The sequence below is a fragment of the Callithrix jacchus genome, chromosome 20 (genome assembly GCF_049354715.1).
Source record: "Callithrix jacchus isolate 240 chromosome 20, calJac240_pri, whole genome shotgun sequence".
NCBI classification, from domain to species: Eukaryota; Metazoa; Chordata; class Mammalia; order Primates; family Cebidae; genus Callithrix; species Callithrix jacchus.
In genome coordinates, this window is record NC_133521.1 from 32,695,001 (window position 1) to 32,714,429 (window position 19,429).

The window sequence follows — 19,429 nt, forward strand, 5'->3', positions numbered from 1 at the left end:
CGGCTCACTGTAACCTCTGCTTCCTGGGTTCACGCGATTCTCCTGCCTCAGCCTCCCGAGTAGCTGGGACTACAGGTACGCGCCACCACATCCAGCTAATTTTTGTATTCACCATGTTGGCCAGGATGGTCTCGATCTCTTGACCTCATGATTGGCCCGCCTTGGCCTCCTAAAGTGCTGAGATTACAGGCATGAGCCACCAAGCCAGGACTTTTTTTTTCTTTTATTCTCCCATCAACTCTCAACATTCAATTTGGGCAGCACCACAGAGTATGTATGCCACCTCTCCCCCTCAGCCTACAGCTCCAGGGGTGTTCCTGGGTTAGGCCATCTTTTTGACAAATCACTTTGAAAAGTCTATGAGAAATTTGATTTTCTGAGGCACAGCAGTGAGAAGGTTTCCAGAAAATGAAAAAAACATAATATCCCTTTGCCTTGCTCACCACTAAACATCAGCAAAATGTCTCCTGTGCTATTATGTTTTTGGGGAAAGCTTCCAGCTCTCTTTTCACTGGGTCGTTAAGATGGTGTAAGGCGTCCTAATGTGACAGTCTCTAAAGCAAAACAATCTGTCTTTTATTTGAAGCTAAATCAAAGTGAACAACACACTGATAGCAGCAGCCAGGACACACAGGATGCTCATCATAGCCAGGAGACCAGCGGCTTCTTCCTAGAACCTCGTATGTGGGTTCTGAGCCCTTCCACCCTGACAGGGGTTTCAGTGGCCTAATCCTGGTGTCATTTCAGCACAGCTTTCAAAAAGGCAGATTTACTGTGACCTTGGCCCTTTCTCTGCCACAAAGGGACATCAACCAGGCTTTCAGGAAGCTGAGGCAGGCGAAATCAGTCTCTGGGCAGGGGCCGCTGACCCTATTCTGAGGAAGAATATAGGAAAGCCTACTTCAGCCATGCACCTCCCTCTGAGCATTGTGGCTAGCAGGGGACAACTCAGCACTGGCTCTCCAGGCCTCTGGCAGCTGTGTATCCTGGAAAACCGTAGAATGGGGAAGTCAGTATTCCCTTGCAGATTTCTTTGTTGTCATCAAGAACCAAAGGCAGTTCCAGACCAACAGCACCACTGGTTTCTTGGTACTGGATCCTAAGCCGTAGGGCCGGGTACTGCCAGAAAGCATGCTTTAACAGAACGCCCTGGAGACAAAAGTTCTTCATTCAAGAACTCCTCACCCACCCGCTGCAAGTCAAAGTTCAAAGAAATGCACCATGCACTTGCTCACCCAGAGTACATCCAGAATGTTCTGCAGAGGCACTCTGGAAAATTATTAACGAGGTGCTTCCAGTGTCACAATGACATTGCAACCTCCTTCTCCTGAACATCACTCTTTGTTGACTTTACTACCATAAATTTCATATAAAGACTAATCCTGGCCGGGCGCGGTGGCTCACGCCTATAATCCCAGCATTTTGGGAGGCCGAGGTGGGTGGATCACGAGGTCAAGAGATCGAGACCATCTTGGTCAACATGGTGAAACCCCGTCTCTACTAAAAAAATACAGAAATTAGCTGGGCATGGTGGCGCATGCCTGTAGTCCCAGCTACTTGGGAGGCTGAGGCAGGAGAATTGCTTGAACCCAGAAGGCCACTGCACTCCAGTCTGGGTAACAAGAGTGAAACTGTCTCAAAAAAAAAAAAAAAAAAAAGACTAATCCTGTTCAAGCAGTGTGGCCTCTGCTCTCATCAGTTGGCTTCCACGCTAGCTGAATGAGAGCATGGCTGAGTGAAGCTCATAGTGGTGAAAAAGACATTTATTTTCCAAGCTTATCTTTCTTGCATATTTTGTTCAGTTATTCATTAACCAGCAATTATCTTCAACTCTCTTCCCACCATGCCAGCCCAAGACCTATCATAATACCAGACACCAACCAAGACCTTAATTAAGAAACTCAGAAAAGTAAGAGACACAGCATGTAAAATGACAAGTCATCTTTTTCCTTTCTAGGTTCAGAGTTTACAATGATCATTTTCTATAACTTATTCTGCTTCTCTTAAGCCCAAAAAACGTAATTTTTTTTTTTAGATGGAATCTTGCTTGCTCTGTCACCCAGGCTGGAGAGCAGTGGTGTGATCTCAGCTCACTGCAACCTCTGCCTCCCGTGGTTCTTCTGCCTGAGCCTCCCGAAGAGCTGGAATTACAGATGCCCAACCACCACACTCAACTAATTTTTATATTTTCAGTAGAGATGGGGTTTCACCATGTTGGCCAGGCTGGTCTCGAACTCCTGACCTCCAGTGATCCACCTACCACAGCCTCCCAAAGTGCTGGGATTACAGGTGTGAGCCACCGCGCCCGGCCAAGAAACGTAATTTTAACAAACGTCACTGAAACTAAACAATAAACTCCACCCTGTTGAGTCTGTCATAGAGATATTGTGGTAACTTGTTTACTTTGTTCCATGTCCATTAGCACGGACTTGGATTTGTCCCACAGATTTATTTAGTAGCAAGAGCACTGTTCTATCTGACCACCCTTGGCGATGCCCAGGATCCTGCTGTTTGTTTAAAAGAGGAACTGGACAGGAGCCGGGAGAGTAACTTGCCGAGTAGAAAGGCTGACGGGTTTACCAACTGTTTGTGAAGCAGAGCAGGAAGATCATTCTCGCGGATCTTTAAAATCAGCTTCAGGTAGCCAGCTGTCTCATAGAATATAATTTTAGGTTTGGAAAGGAATTCAGAGTCATTCATTCATTTTATTCATCCAACAGAGATTACTGAGAACTTACTCTCTACCGAATACTGTGCTCAGAATGGGGATACAAAAATATATAAAGCTTAATCTTAGGCTTCAAAACAAAAGTCTAGCAGAGGACAGATCAATATATAGGCAAATCGTAACCACATATTATGAGAGCACAAAGAAGAAGAGCTGAAGAGATGTTTAATCCAATCTCATTTTATAGATCAGTCAACTAAACTCCACAAAAGAAACCTTTACGGTTTACAGCAGGAGACTTGTGGTTAGTACTCAGTGCTTTTGATGCCCAGACTACTGTCTTTTCCACCTTGCTTGGTGCTAGATTTAAGTCCAAATAGCTGGGATTATAGGCATATATCATCGAACCCAGATAATTTAAAAAAACATTTTTGTACAGATGGGAGTCTTGCTATTTTGTCCAGGCTTGTCTCGAACTCCTGGCCTCAAGCAATCATCCCATTCTGGCCTCCCAAAGTGCTGGGATTACAGGTGTGAGCCACTACACCTGACTTACTACGTTTTTAATGGACTAAATCCCCATGATTTGATAATGGACTTACCCAAACACTATTTTTCTCATAACAAAATATTCAGCCCTACACTTGAACTGACAGCCCAGTACCAAAAGCGGACCAGCAAGGAGAGGGTTAATGTGTACAGAAACACCAGTGGGCCAGCAAGGAGAGGGTTAACACGTGTATAGAAGCACCACTGACCTTTACTCCAAACTTCAACTAGTGAAGCCTGGATTAAGTCTATGCTTTCCATGTAACAAACTGCATAATCACTAAAATTTAACTTATTTGGAACAAAAATTATTTGGCAGAGATAACACAGTTTATTTAGTATTTGTCATCTGCTAACAAGGCAGGAATGGACCTTTATAATTTTTTTTTTTCATGGAGTCTTGCTATGTTGCCCAGACTGGCCCCAAACTCCCGGGCACAAGCAATCGTCCTGCCTCAGCTTCCTAAGTAGCTGGGACTACAGGCACACACCACTGCACCCATCAGGAATGGATTCTTTTGTAGCTCATACATGAACTATGAATATTGTCCAGAGCCATGGAGAGTCTCACACTGGCATGGAACTCTCTGAGAAACAGGAAGAAAGCAAGCTCATGAAGGTAATTCTTCCTGGAGGGCTGTCTGTCTGGAACAAAGTTTCTCTTTCAGATTTTCTCTGGAGTTAGCTAAAATCCCTAAGATAAAAAGTACAACTCAAAACCTTGGGCAAATTTCACTGCTCACCTGTATAAATCTCTAAGTAATCTACCCAAAGCCCAAGATGAGACCACTCAGGGAAACTGACTGGAAGCCACTGTGGGATATTAGGGAGCTGGTTTAACTCCCATTCACCTCTCAACGCTATTGACGGTACTCTCTGGGACAACGGCCTCAGGAAAGCAGAAAACCAGAAGTATGACAAGAAATCCCAAAGATTTTAAACCTCTTGTGGCTGGAAAATTGTCAGTACTCTTAAATCTATTAATAAAGTTGATATAGTGCCAGCAAGAAAAGTGCTTTCTACCAGCAAAAGGTGCTGACAAATAGCAACAGCTTCACCATTTTAATACAAATAGAAAGTGATTTACTCCTCAGTTCTATGATTCTTTGCTAATCTAAGAATGAAGGGCACTTACATTCGTCTGGTTTGATTTCAGCTGCTCTACACCTTTATAACTTGTGTCTGAAACATGGCTGATTGTTATAGTGACAAAAGTCCTGAACTCTAGTATCTCCCAAAACACACTGCAGAAAGCCCTTGCCAACCCTTCCTTCCATGTGTTGTTGAGCAGAGGTGCTCCCCCCTGTTCTGGCCTCTCAGTTGATGGTCAAGGAAAACTAAGAAATTGTAGCTGACTTTGGTTCTATTTAAATCAAGAGCTCTTCCTATATAAGATACAACTATCCGTTTGTAATCACTAAGACATGAACTGTTTTCTCAAAAGCAGTGGACGTACTCTAAATGCACAGACTCCTGGTCTCTATGATAATCATGGGCATTTATTTTGAAAATGTCAGATGGGGACAGGGGCTCTCAAGTGACACTGAAATGGACTTTTTCTCTGGGACAAGCTAAGTGACCTGCTGAGCAGTCTCAGCACTAGCACCAAGAGAAAGCTAACATTCTTCTCTGTGAAGAGCAGTCCTTTACTGGTCTATTGTTCTACTGCAACCGGCCAATTTAGTGGCTTTGTGTCTCTTGCCACAAAGAGTAATGTGTTGTTTGTGTTTAGTACTCTGCTTACTTCAGACTTTTCAGAGAAGGTCTACATTTGATAACTATTAGGAAAGAACAGATCCTCTTCCACATCCTTCCCTGGTGCACGTAAAACATCCGTGATGCTTGGTTCATGCATGTAACACAGAGAGAAATGCTGTAGGAAGATGTAAAAGAACTAGTACTACCAGGAGGGATGTGAGGTTTTTTTTTTTTCCTTTTTTTGGGGGGGACAGGGTCTTGCTCTATCACCCAGGCTGGAGTATGGTGGCACGATCTCGGCACTACAGCCCCCCCCGGCCCCGGGTTCAAGCAGTTCTTTTGCCTCAGTCTCCTGATACCTGCGATTACAGGTGCCCACCATCATGCCCAGCTAATTTATGTATTTTTAGTATGAAATGGGTTTCACCATGTTGGGCAGGCTGGTCTTGAACTACTGGCCTCAAGTGATCTGCCCGCTTGGGCCTCCCATATTGTTGGAATTAAAGGCGTGAGCCACTGTGCCTGGTCGGTATGTGAGTTTTAAGGTATGCAAGTGTTCATTCCACTCTTGCTTCTGAGGGATGTTATATGTTGAAACATGCCCCAGTTCGTCTCTCTTTGCATGTAGTCCCTTGAATTACACAGAAGAAATTCCATAGAGAATCTCAAGCTGAAAGTTTTAGTTGCTGCCCCTAACCAAAGCAAATGAGATGTCTTAAAGTCAAGTGAGTGTTGTGTTTTTTTTTTTTTTTTGAGACGGAGTTTCGCTCTTGTTACCCAGGCTGGAGTGCAATGGCACGATCTCGGCTCACCTCAACCTCCGCCTTCTGGGTTCAAGCAATTCTCCTGCCTCAGCCTCCCGAGAAGCTGGGACTAGAGGCGCCCACCACCATGCCCAGCTAATTTTTGTATTTTTAGTAGAGACGGGGTTTCACCCTGTTGACCAGGATGGTCTTGATCTCTTGACCTCGCGATCCACCCACCTCGGCCTCCCAAAATGCTGGGATTATAGGCGTGAGCCACTGCGCCCGGCCGATTTTTTTTTTTTGAGATGAAGTCTTACTCTGTTGCCAGGACTAGAGTGCAGTGCCCTGATCTTGGCTCACTGCAACCCTGCCTCTAGGGTTCAAGTGATTCTCCTGCTTCAGCCTCCCGAGTAGCTGGGATTACAGGTGTCTACTACAATGAGTGGCTAATTTTTGCATTTTTAACAGAGATGAGGTTTCACCATGTTGGCAAGTCTGGTCTTGAACTCTCAACCTCAGGTGATCCTCCTGCCTCAGCCCCCCAAAGTGCAGGGATTACAGATGTGAGTCATCACACCTGGCCTTGTTCATTGTTGTATTTGTCTATTTGAATAGAAAGAAAAGGAAGTGAATAACTACCTTCAACGACAATAAGATTAGCTACTTCATAGGCTACAAAAAGGAATACCAATACATGGAAGTACCAATATATGCTGTAACATGGAAGGACCGTGAAAACATTAGGCTAAGTGAGAGAAGCCAGGAACAAGGGGCCACATATTGTATGATTCCACTGATATGTAATGTCCAGAACAGACAAACCTACACAGACAGAAAGTAAATTAAGGCTTGCCAGGGTCAAGAGGAAATGGGGTTAAGAGCTGGAGGTGGTAGTAGCTGATACCCAATGACAGATAAAGAGTACAGGGTTTATTTTTGGAGTAATCAATACGTCCTAAAATTGTAGTGAAAACACCATTTAATTGTAGACTGGTATGGGAATTATACCTAAATAAAGCTGTTTTGAAAATGATAAATGACTACTCTTTCTCTAGGTACTGGATTTATATGCTCAAGTTATCTTTTATCATAGGAAAAACAAAAGGAAAATATTTTTATTTTATTTATTTATTTTTGACAGGGTCTCGCTCTGTTGCCCAGGCTGGAGCACAGTGGCATGATTTTGGCTCACTGCCACCTCTGCCTCCTGAGTTCAAACAATTCTCCTGTCTCAACCTCTGGAGTAGCTGGGATTACAGGCGCCTGTCACCCTGGCTAGCTTTTGTATTTTTAGTAGAGATGGGGTTTCACCATATTGGCCAGGCTGGTCTTGATCTTCTGACTCAAGTGATCTGCTTGCCTTGGCCTCCCAAAGTACAGAGATTATGGCAGAAGCCACCACACTTGGCCAGGAAAGTATTTTTAAAGTCAAAATGTGTTTTTTGAATTCACAAAAGCATCACAGAATTGGGCCATAATTTGGCCAATCTAAAGAAAGGGTTGGCCAGGCATGGTGGCTCACACCTGTAATCCCAGCACTTTGGGAGGCCAAGGCAGGGGGATCATGAGGTCAAGAGATTGAGACCATCCTGGCCGACATTGTGAAACCCCATCTCTACTAAAAATACACACACAAAAAATTACCTGGGCATGGTAGCATGCACCTGTAGTCCCAGCTACTTGGGAGGCTGAGGCAGGAGAATCGATTGAACCTGGGAGGCAGAGGTTGCAGTGTGCCATTACACTACAGCCAGGTGACAGAGCAAGACTCCATCAAAAAAAAAAAGGAAAAGAAAAGAGAAAAGAAATCTAGGAGCAGAGGAAAATTCTATATTTAAAAAAATAAAATAAATAAAAAAGAAAAGAAAAAAAAAGAAAGAAAGGCTTTAGCCTGGGCAACATGGCAAAACCCTCTCTACAAAAATATAAAAAATTTGCTGGGTGTGATAGTGTGTGCCTGTAGTCCTAGCTACTTGGGAGGCTGAGGTGGGAGGACTGCTTGAACCTGGGAGGCAGAGTTTGCAGTGAGCCAAGATCACGCCACTGCACTCCAGCCTGGGTGATAGAGTGAGACCCTATCTTTTAATTAATTTATTTTTTATTTATTTTTATTTTTTTAGAGACGGGGTCTCGCTATGTTGCCCAGGCTGGAGTGCAGTGGCTATTCACAGGTGCGATCCCACTACTGAACAGCACGGGAGTTTTGACCTGCTCCGTTTCCCACCGGTTCACCCCTCCTTAGGCAACCTGGTGGTCCTCCACTCCCGGGAGGTCACCATATTGATGCCAAACTTAGTGTGGACCCCCGATCGGCATAGTGCACTACAGCCCAGAACTCCTGGGCTCAAGCGATCCTCCCACCTCAGCCTGCCAAGTAATTGAGACTATACGCACACGCCACCGTGCCCGGCGAGACCCTATCTTAAAAAAAAAAGAGAAGGGTCTCCTGGCACAGCAATATATAATAAATGATACTCAACAAGAAGAAATGGGTGCTGGCATTAATCTGCCTTGAGGCTGTCTCTTGCTTTTTCTTCTTTGTTTTTGTAACCTTAAGGTGGTAACTATGTACGAGAATTCCAGTATGGTCTGGTGAGAAATTCAAATATGGTCTGGTGCGAAATTTCCCCCAACTTTATAGTTTGAAAAATGTAAAACTGAAAGAAAAGTTGAAAACACAGAACTACTATTTATCTAAATATTCTTCACTTAGATTCAATTATTAACATTTTGCCACATATAACTTTTCTTTATATATATATTTACTATTTTTGGCTGTGTAGAGCCTGTAGAGCCATTATGTCACTTCATCTCTACATACTTTAGCATGTGTCTCTCAAGGACAGTTTCCAACATACACTAAAGAAATTTAACATTGATGTAATGACACAATAAAGGGTCCAAGTTCAAATTTCCTTCAACACACTTCCCAAAATGGCCTTGTCAGTTGCTCCCCATTCTTTCCCATCATGCATCACCTTTGAAAGTTTCTTTTTTCTTTTCTTTTTTTTTTTGAGACAGAGTTTCTCTCTTGTTGCCTCAGCTGGAGTACAATGGTGAGATTTCGGCTCACTGCAACCTCCGCTTCATGGGTTCAAGCGATTCTTCTCCCTCAGCCTCCTGAGTAGCTGGGATTGCAGGTGTGCACCACTGAGCCCGGCTAATTTTTCTATTTTTTTTTTTTTTTTTTTTTTTAGTAGAGATGGTCTCGATCTCCTGACCTTGTGATCCGCCTGTCTCGGCCTCCCAAAGTGCTGGGATTACAGGTGTGAGCCACTAGGCCCGAATGAAAGTTTCTTTAGTCTTCTTTAATCTTGTAATCTAGCCGTCTGTTGCCTTTTTTGTTGTTTTCATTTTTGGTCTTTGGTGTCCTGTTAATTACTAAGAGTCTAGTCTGGTTGACCTATAGAATGTTGCTTATTGGATTTATCTGTTTCCTATGACTAGATTCAGGATAAACATTTTTGCCAAGGATGCTAAATAGAATAGGTTGGGTACTGCTGACTGCACCATCAACAGGGTACTAGCGTCAGGTCAGTCCATGCTGGTGATGCCAAGTGTGATCCCTTGGGTAAGGTGGTGACTGAAAGAGCTCTCACTTGTAAAGGTACATTTTCCTTCTGTAATTACTTTGTAATTCATATATAATATATGAGATAATACTCTCAGGAAGTTCTGACTGCTTCTTATTTCTTGTGCCTCACTCTATAATTAATGTTCTTTAGCTATGTCTACAGACAGAGTAGGGTGAATTAATAGTAAAGAATCCTATTTCAAAGGCCAAGCATGCTGGCTCACGCCTATAATTCGAGCACTTTAGGAGGCTGGGGAGGGAGGATCGTTTGAGCCTAGGAGCTTGAGACTGTAGTAAGCTATTATTGTTCCACTGCACTCCAGCCTGGGCAAAAGGATGTCTCTGTCTCAAAAACAAAAAAGTTATTTTTAAAAGACAAATATACAAATATTCAGGAAATCCCCAAAGGATGGTAAAGATCTAGCTATAGAAGTCTTTAAAAAGTTAAAGAGGAATTAACTAGAGAAAAGGCAAAGGGCTATGTGACCTTCAGCAGAGTCCCAGATAGGACAGGCAAGTGGAGAGGACAGAGGCCTCTCTGAACAACATGGAGGTCCTCACATAGATGAGTGGAGATTCTTCTCAAGGCCTGGCGCCTGGTACGTATGAGGGTTAAACAACATGAAGTAAGCGGCAAAGAAAACCTCTCCTGACCTGCCACCAGACCTCTAGGAAATACTTCTGGATTTCCCTTCCCTTCTGTCCACTCAAATGTGGTTTCATCCCCTCCCCTGGGAAAGAGATAATGCTGCAGCCCTTCCCGCCTCTGCTCTAGCAATTTCCTTCTTTCAACCACTCCCATGGTGGGGGAGTCCTGGCAAAGCTGAGAAGGACACTCCAGCATTTCACAGCAGTGTGGGAGTAAAGAAGGCCAGGGGACTCTCTAAGGAGGAAATGTTTAGTTTAATGGAAACTAGATTATGCTTGGGGAGGAGATGCTTTGTCCCTGAGGTATAAACTGCTGTTGCTTTAATTTGTATGATCAGACACAGCTGGGGAGAATAATTTATTGACCAATACAATTTACATTTCTGAGACACAATTTTAAAGGAATTATTAAATACAGCTTCTAACAAAGCCCATAATGACATCTTTCTTTATGCAGAAACCTGGGAGCTCAACAGAGGAAGACACAGCTTATTTTCCAGATACTGGTTCCATATGGGCTCCCACCAGTCACAGCTGCAGAGGCCAAGAAGAGTTGAGACAGAGTCAGCATCTGGCATTAAAAGTCAATGACCTGGCAGGGCATGGTGGCTTATGCCTGTAATCCCAGCACTCTGGTAGGCCGAGGCGGGGTGATCATGTAAGGTCTGGAGTTTGAGACCAGGCTGGCCAACATGGTGAGACCCCTGTCTCTACTAAAAAATACAAAAAATTAGCTGGGCATGGTGGTGCATGCCTGTAATTCTACCTACTCGGGAGGCTGAGACAGGACAATTGCCTGAACCCAGGAGGAGGAGGTTGCAGTGAGCTGAGATCATGCCACTGCACTCCAGCTTGGGTGACAAGGGTGAGTTCTGTCCCACAGCCCCACCCTCCCCAAAAAAGTCAGTGACCTCTCTTAAGGTCTGTGTTCTGTGCTCTGCTGTGACTGTGCCAAGATGATGCAGGTCTGTGCCGTTCTGAGGGCTAGAGGCACACACTCTCATGAACACTCCCCTGATCGTTCCCATAAGGACCTCATGGCCAGGCAACTAGCACATCTCTCCAACTAAGTCAACAGGAGAGACAAAGCACCTGGCAGAGGATCACCGTGCCTCAGTGGTGGGCTGTTTGGCTGCTGCTGGTTAGGGAGTTGGGATGTTTTCTTAAACTTCAGCATCCTGCTTTTAGACTTTCAGCTTCCATTTTTCTCCCAGGCACGCATGTCGCCATCTCTTCAAGAAAAAAATCTGAGGATGTTAACATGAATTTAAAATTCTTGGGCACCTCCCAGGAGATCAGGCTAAAGTTTCAAGATGAGGGGGTGTCCTCAGTCAAATCAGAAGTAATTCTTTACATCATAGACACCTCTCTTAAAATGAGTCATGCCTGCCCCTTTCTAGAAATGGGTAGGCACATTAAGTACATCGCTTTAAATGAAACTCATATGAGCTGAACAATGAAGTGGTGAAGGTCATTTTTCAGGGCTGACTCCCAATTCTACTTTCTCAGTGGCATCTGCAACATTGTTGGCTCACTCAGTTGCCAGGGTAGCATCTCTGGCCTACTAGAGGACACAAATCTACTAACATCAATGGGAAACTCACTGAGGCTCAGATCCTAACCTGCCCCTCCTCCTCTGGGGGCAGCTCTCACCTCTCCTCACAAAGCTGGGATACAGCATCATCAGGATTCCCCAGTGGTGCTACCCCTCACAACCCAGGATTTAAAGAGCTCTTAGGGTGCAGTGGCTCACACCTATAATCCCAGCACTTTTGGAGGCCTAGGCAGGTGGATAACAAGTTCAGGAGATCGAGACCATCCTAACACGGTGAAACCTCATCTCTACTAAAACACAAAAAATTAGCTGGGCGTGGTGACATGTGCCTGTAGTCCCAGCTACTCGGGAGGCTGAGGCAGGAGAATTGGTTGAATCCAGGAGACGGAGGCTGCAGTGAGCCAAGATTGTGCCACTGTACTCCAGCCTGGGCAACACAGCGAGACTCTCAAAAAAAAAAAGAAAAAATACATACATACATAGCCCTTAGGAAGCACTGATGTATACAAGGGTGATCACAAGACTGAGGTTACTTAAGCATGAGCCCAAAGTGTCACTTTGTTAAGGCAATACAATAGATTTGAACAAAGAAATATTTATTCCCACGGAGGCTGATACTGAAAGCAGAAACCTTTCTTTTTACTGCATGCAGGAAATGGTTTTCATAGATGCTAACCACAGCTGAGCCATCTGTAAACCACAACATCGTTTCTCTTTAATAAATGGAAGATTTTTACCCACGGCATCACTGACCATCAAAAAGAATTCCTATCCTCCATCTCTAGAGCAAGAGAAAACAGTTAAGTAGAGTTTCTTTCTTTAAACTGCCAGCTAGGGGTGGCCAAAACAGCTTTTTCATTTAGAAATGTAGATTGTCCTCCAAGATTCCTGTCACCCATCCCTGCTGCTAGGTGATGTATGAACCCTTGAACAAGTCCAGTTTCTTCAGATTCTGAGACCCCCCTCTCGAAGCACGCGCTTTAATGTGACCATGACTCACACAGATCATAATGTAGAATGTATAACCATGATTGAAGGCCAGAAAGCTAGAAAAAGATGCTTTAGCACTCACTGGCTGGCGGATGAAGGGATGCTGAAACAAACTGGCTAACTCTGCCAGCACAGACCGTTTGAAGGAATACTAGTTAAAAAAAAATCAAGAGCAATCAACTAAGTACAGCAGATCCTTCCATTCTTTGATTCTTCCCGGTATATTAGCCACTGGCTTTGAGAAACTCGGTATCACGATCTCCCTGATGTGAGAGCAAGACCTCTGATCCAGGGATCCTCACCCCAGACTGACAGTCTGTGACTAACACCCTCTCCTGGGGGACTACTGGCTTTGCTACGGCCTTCCAGTCACCGTGAGGCTCAGCTGGTAACTCTGCAAGGATTGCGTGAGTGTGCTCATTGTTCTCACTGTTGATAATGAAGGAACAGGGCTCAGAATATGGGACACTGATGGTCTCATGTGAATGAAACAACTGAAAGGAGGGGGACTCATGCAAATAAAATAAAATCCAAAACCATGACCTCAGTCACACCGAGGAAGAGTTTCCCTCTAAGAATGAAGAGAAACAAGAACCTAAATATAAGCTGCTGAATTTACTTGTACTCTGAAAGAATGGTGGAAAATCTGATGACCAATAATTTCTTATTCTCAGGTAGTATTTTTTTAAGAGATGGGATCTTGCTGGTTTGGAATTCCTGAGCTCAAGTGATCCTCCTGCCTCAGCTTCCTGAGTAGCTGGGACTTACAGGCATATACCATTATGCCTTGTTCTGCTAATGGCTAATATGTTAATATTTTAATTAATTACTTAATTATAATTATTATTTTGTTTACAAGACAAGATCTCACTATGTTGCTCAGGCTGATCCTGAACTCCTAGGCTCAGGGGACCCTCCTGCCTCGGCATCCCAAAGTGCTGGAATTACAGGCATGAGCCACAGTGCCGAGCCTGGCTAATACTTTTAATAATAGCTTTACTGAGATGTAATCCACATCCTAAAGATTTCACCCATTGAAAATGGTACAACTAAACAGTTTTTAGTATGGTCATTACCACCATAATCATTTTAGAAAACTGCCACTCTTGCCAAAAAGCCCCTATATCCAGTAGCAGTTACTCTTCATTTACCCCAACCAACTCTAATTTCTGCCTCAACAGATTTACCTATTTCTCAGGTAATACTTTAACCCAAGCTTGTCCAACCTGCCTTATTCTGTTGTTACGGTTTTGTTTTATTTTGGGCTTTGGGCAGCCTGAAGCCATGTTTTTTTAGTTTTTCTCGAGTGATAAGTGGAAAAGAGGGTTGAGGAAGGGACTTTATGGGCCCAAACAGAAATAGAAACTAAGAACCTGTGACTGTATTCTCTCCTCTGGATACCTCTGCTTTAAACCATAAATGTAAGACTATATAAGAATCCAGAAGAAACAACACATCTCTCAGCCGGTATCTATTACAGCCTCCTATAGGAAACATATTTAAACTTTCCTAATTTGTTTTCTACCTGATGGCCATGCATATACTTTGTAAGAAGAATCAGAAATCGAGTCTTTACACAGGAATATGAGAATATCTGAGCACTGCTTGTACAGTGAAGTCCCAGATATCACCAACGCTATTTCAGATCCGTGTTTTCAAAGCACTTGGGTACACTGGCTTTGCAGTCAGTGTAAATCCTGTCCCTGCTACTGAATCAATTTTATTTACAGTTATGTGTCGCCTATGTTCTCAGAAATACGTTGTTAGGTGATTTCATCGTTGCGCCAACATCATAGACTGACCTAGATAGTATAGCCTACTACACACGTAAGTTGGTAAAGCTTATGGCTCCTAGGCTACAAATCCCAGCATGTTACTGTATTAATAGTCAACTGTAACACAACGGTAAGTATGCATGTGTCTAAACATACCTAAACCTTGAAAAAGTACAGTAAAAATATGATACTGTTCAACATCCTAAACCCAAAAATCTGAAATCCAAAATGTTCTAAAATCCGAAACTTCTCGAGCACTGACATGACACTAAAAGGAGCATTTCAAATTCTGAATTTCCAGATTTGGGGTGCTCAATGCTAAGTACAATACAAACATTAAAAAAAAAATCCCATATCTGAAACACTTCTGGTCCCATGCATTTTGGATAAGGGATACTTAACCTGTGTATAAAAGATAAAAAATGGTACACCTGTATAGGACATTTACCATGAATGAAGCCTGTGGGACTGGAAGTTGCTCTGGGTGAGTCAGTGAGTGAATGTGAAGGCCTAGGACATTACTGTACACTACTGTGGATTTTATAACCACTGTGCACTTAGACCACACTACATTTATGACAAAATTGTTTTTCAGCTGGGTGCAGTGGCTCACGCCTGTAATCCCAGCACTTTCAGAGGCCAAGTGGGTGGATCGAGACCAGCCTGACCAATGTGGTGAATCCCCATCTCTACTGAAAATACAAAAATTAGCCGGGCATGGTGGAACGTGCCTATAGTCCCAGCTACTCAGGAGGCTAAGGCAGAAGAATTGCTTGAGCCTGGGAGGCGGAGACTGTAGTGAGCCGAGATTGTGCCATTGCACTCTGGCCTGGGCGATAGAGCAAGACTCCGTCTCAAAAAAAAATTTGTTTTCTTTCTTCAGTGACAATTTAAACTTAGCTTGCTGTAACTTTATAAACTTTTTAATATTTCAAAACTTTGTGACTCTTTTGTTGTTACACTTAGCTTAAAACATAGCACAGCTGGCCGGGCGCAGTGGCTCAAGCCTGTAATCCCAGCACTTTGGGAGGCTGAGGCGGGTGGATCACGAGGTCAAGAGATCGAGACCATCCTGGTCAATATGGTGAAACCCCGCCTCTACTAAAAATACAAAAAGTTAGCTGGGCATGGTGGTGTGTGCCTGTAATCCCAGCTACTCAGGAGGCTGAGGCAGGAGAATTGCCTGAACCCAGGAGGTGGAGGTTGCGGTGAGCCGAGATCGCGCCTTTGCACTCCAGCCTGGGTAACAAGAGCGAAACTCCGTCTCCAAAAAAAACAAAAAAACATAGCACAGATGTAGAAAAATTCTTTATATCCTATTTCTATAAGGTTCTTTCTATTTTAAAATTTTTTCACTGTTTTTAATTTTTACATTTAAAAAAACTAAGACAAACACATTAGTCTAGGCCTGCACAGGGTCAGAATCATCAGTATCACTGTCTTTCACCTCCCACTGGTAAGTCTTCAAGAGCAACACTGCATCTGGAGCTGCCATCTCCTGTGATAACAATGCTTTCTTATAAAATCCCTCCTGAAGGGCCTGCCTGAGGCCGTTTCACCCTAACTTTTTTTTTTAACAAGTAGAAGGAATACACTCTAAAATAACAATTGAAAGTATACTATAGCGCTGGGCCAGTGGCTCATGCCTGTAATCCCCATACTTTGGGAGGCTGAGGCAGGTGGATGACTTGAGGCTGGAGTTGAAGACCCACCTGACTAACATGGTGAAACCCCGTCTCCACCAAAAATACAAAAATTAGCCCGGCCTGGTGGCATGTGCCTGTAATCCCAGCTACTCCAGAGGCTGAGGCAGGAGAACTGCTTGAACCCAGGAGGGAGGGGTTTTGGTGAGCTGATAGTGCCACTGCACTCCGGCCTGGGCAACAAGAGCGAAACTCTGTCTCAAAAAAAAAAAAAAAGTAGGTCAGTTTGCTCCTTTCTGCCCGTGGACGCCGCCGAAGCAGCATCGTTAAAGTCTCTCTTCTCCCCGCGATCATGTCTAAGTCAGAGTCTCCTAAAGAGCCGGAACAGCTGAGGAAGCTCTTCATTGGACGGTTGAGCTTTGAAACAACCGACGAGAGCCTGAGGAGCCATTTTGAGCAATGGGGAACGCTCACAGACTGTATGGTAATGAGAGATCCACACACCAAGCGCTCCAGGGGCTTTGGGTTCATCACGCATGCAACTGTGGAGGAGGTGGATGCAGCCATGAATGCAAGGCCACACAAAGTGGATGGAAGAGTTGTGGAACCAAAGAGTGCTGTCTCAAGAGAAGATTCTCAAAGACCAGGTGCCCACTTAACTGTGAAAAAAATATTCGTTGGTGGCATTAAAGAAGACACCGAAGAACAACACCTAAGAGATTATTTTGAACAGTATGGAAAACCTGAAGTGATTGAAATCATGATGGACAGAGGCAGTGGCAAGAAAAGGGGCTTTGCCTTTGTAACCTTGGACGACCATGACTCCGTGGATAAGACTGTCATTCAGAAACACCATACTGTGAATGGCCACGCCGTGAAGTTAGGGAAGTCCTGTCAAAGCAGGAGATGGCCGGTGCCTCATCCAGCCAACGAGGTCGATGTGGTTCTGGAAACTTTGGTGGTGGTCGTGGAGGAAACTTCAGTGGTCGTGGTGGCTTTGGTGGCAGCCGTGGTGGTGGTGGTGGATATGGTGGCAGTGGGGATAGCTATAATGGATTTGGTAATGATGGAGGCAATTTTGGAGGTGGTGGAAGCTACAATGATTTTGGCAGTTACAACAATCAGTCTTCAAATTTTGGTCCCATGAAGGGAGGAAACTGTGGAGGCAGAAGCTCTGGCCCCTATGGTGGTGGCGGCCAATACTTTGCCAAACCACGAAACCACGGTGGCTGTGGCGGTTCCAGTAGCAGCAGTAGCTATGGCAGTGGCAGAAGATTTTAATTAGGAAACAAAGCTTAGCAGGAGAGGAGAGCCAGAGAAGCGACAGGGAAGCTACAGGTTACAACAGATTTGTGAACTGAGCCAAGCACAGTGGTGGCAGGGCCTAGCTGCTACAAAGAAGACATGATTCAGACAAATACTCATGTGTATGGGCAAAAAACTCGAGGACTGTATTTGTGACTAATTGTATAACAGGTTATTTTAGTTTCTGTTCTGTGGAAAGTGTAAAGCATTCCAACAAAGGGTTTTAATGTAGATTTTTTCTTTTTCTTTTTTTTTGCACCCATGCTGTTGATTGCTAAATGTAATAGGCTGATCGTGACGCTGAATAAATGTCTTTAAAAAAAAAAGTATACATAAATACATAAAACGGTAACACAGCTGTTTATTCTCAAATATTACGCACTGTACCTACCTGTATGTACTACACTTTTATATGACTGGCAGCGTGGGAGGTTTCCTTACACCAACATCATCATGAACACACGAGTGGCGCGTGACTCTATTTATTTTTACTCTGGGCAAGTTAATTTCTCTGATCTCAAATAACCAACCAGGAAAATGAAGATAATGAGAACTACCTTGCAGGGTGATGATTAAATGAGACGGTCATCAACTTAGCCCTTATTGTTGAATGCCTTCAGTGTTCCAGACTCTTTGTTGGCCACTGGAGATAGATAGATTTCTTACCCTCATTTAATTTATTCATGAGACGGATACACAAACAAGCAATTACATTAGGAGAAAACCACTACAGAGGAAGTGCAGTGGAGCATAAGAGTATCAGACGGGGAAGGCTGCAGAGAGGGAGGGAGGTGTCTGAGAGTTGAAGGATGAGAAGGAATTTGCCAGGGGGACAAGGTGGGATAGATCAGTCCAGAACGAGGCAACTGCCACTGATATGTGTGTGAACGCACTTAGCATAAAGTCTGGCGCACAGTAGATCATCAATACCTCCTGTCATCCTCCATCTTATCCTCTTGTGTTATGAAAAAAACGCACTCTAGAATCCAGAAAGAAATTTAAAAAATTGTGGCTGCTAGGAAAGATGAAGGAATCTGGGACTTAGGAGTCACCTGTTCTGTCTTTTTCTGAGGCGAAGTCATCTTTGGCAGCAAAGTGCATTGTAAATTTTGGTGGCTTCTGTCCCCACAAACTTTTGATTTTGAGAAATTTCAAGCTAAGAAAAGTTGATCTCCTTTAATCTAGAACAGTCCTCCTACCTGTAGAATGGCCTGCTCTTTGGGCCTGTCTGCTTGCTAATTTGAGCTTCTCTGATGGCATCTGGTAGTCTTCCAGCACAGAAAATCCCTGGACTCTTCTCCATCTCTTTGAGTGACTGCATTTAGTCCCGGGGCTTAAATACTATTTGTATGCCTATGACCCCCAAATGTCTTATCTGCAGCCCAGACCCTAACTCCAGCTTTATATACCCAACAGCCTTGAGTGCCCTTGTCTGCTCTGCCTACAGCCTCGCACATCTTAGTTGTGGGGGTCAACATCTGTCCAGTCCTTACCCCCCAGACCTCTCCCAGTTCAGGCATGCATCCATCTCAGAGGCCTTGCCTCAAGCTACTCCTCCTACCCAATGACTCTCTTCCCAGTTAGCACCCTGGCTAACTTCATGACCTCCCGTAAGTCTTAGTTAAATCTCCAGTTCTCAGTGAGGCTTACCCTGCCCGTCTTATTTAATACCGCGACCTTCCTCTTCACCCCACATGCCTGATCCTCTCCTCCTCAGAATGTCTTTTCTCTATCGTGTTAGCATTTTCTAAGTATCCCATAATTTATTTGCTATGCTTATTCTTTTACTGTCTATCTCTCTGCTGGAGTGGAAACTCTATAAGGGCTGGAACCAACGTCTATTTTGTTCACTGATGTAACCCAAGCACCTGGTATGGTGCCTGGCACTTGGTAGGCACTCAATAAATATTTGCTGAAAGAATGTATGGATCTTGGGAAACCATATCAACGTCACACATTATAAATTCCAGTGAAGTGATTCTGATTAAAGTAACAACTCTCGGCATTGGCTAACCTCTCAGTTGCTACTCACACTGGGAACTAAGTATTTCAGAGCAAGCACAGGGAAGGATTTATTAATTGCAACAGATGACAGACATTCTTGAATGGCTGTCAATAGCCTGGAATTTGTTCTAGGCTGGCTTAGGCACCTCCCATGAGAGCCTGCAGAATGTTCAACGATCTTATCATAAACTGTAATCTCAGTTACAAGGTTTAAGATACCTTAGCTGACAAACAAGGAAGAGAAAAAAGGAGAAGTGTGGACAAACTTTGCTCA

The 19,429-nt window shown here is 44.0% G+C and overlaps 1 protein-coding gene and 1 pseudogene across 2 annotated transcripts in view; one reads left to right on the forward strand and one right to left on the reverse strand.

Annotated features, from left to right (window-relative positions):
- The window catches only part of CFDP1 (craniofacial development protein 1), a 133,130-nt gene that overhangs the window by 15,439 nt on the left and 98,262 nt on the right, over positions 1 to 19,429 (reverse strand). The gene's annotated exons all lie outside the window — the stretch shown is intronic.
- On the forward strand, positions 16,138 to 17,187 carry LOC128930299 (heterogeneous nuclear ribonucleoprotein A1-like 2; annotated as a pseudogene).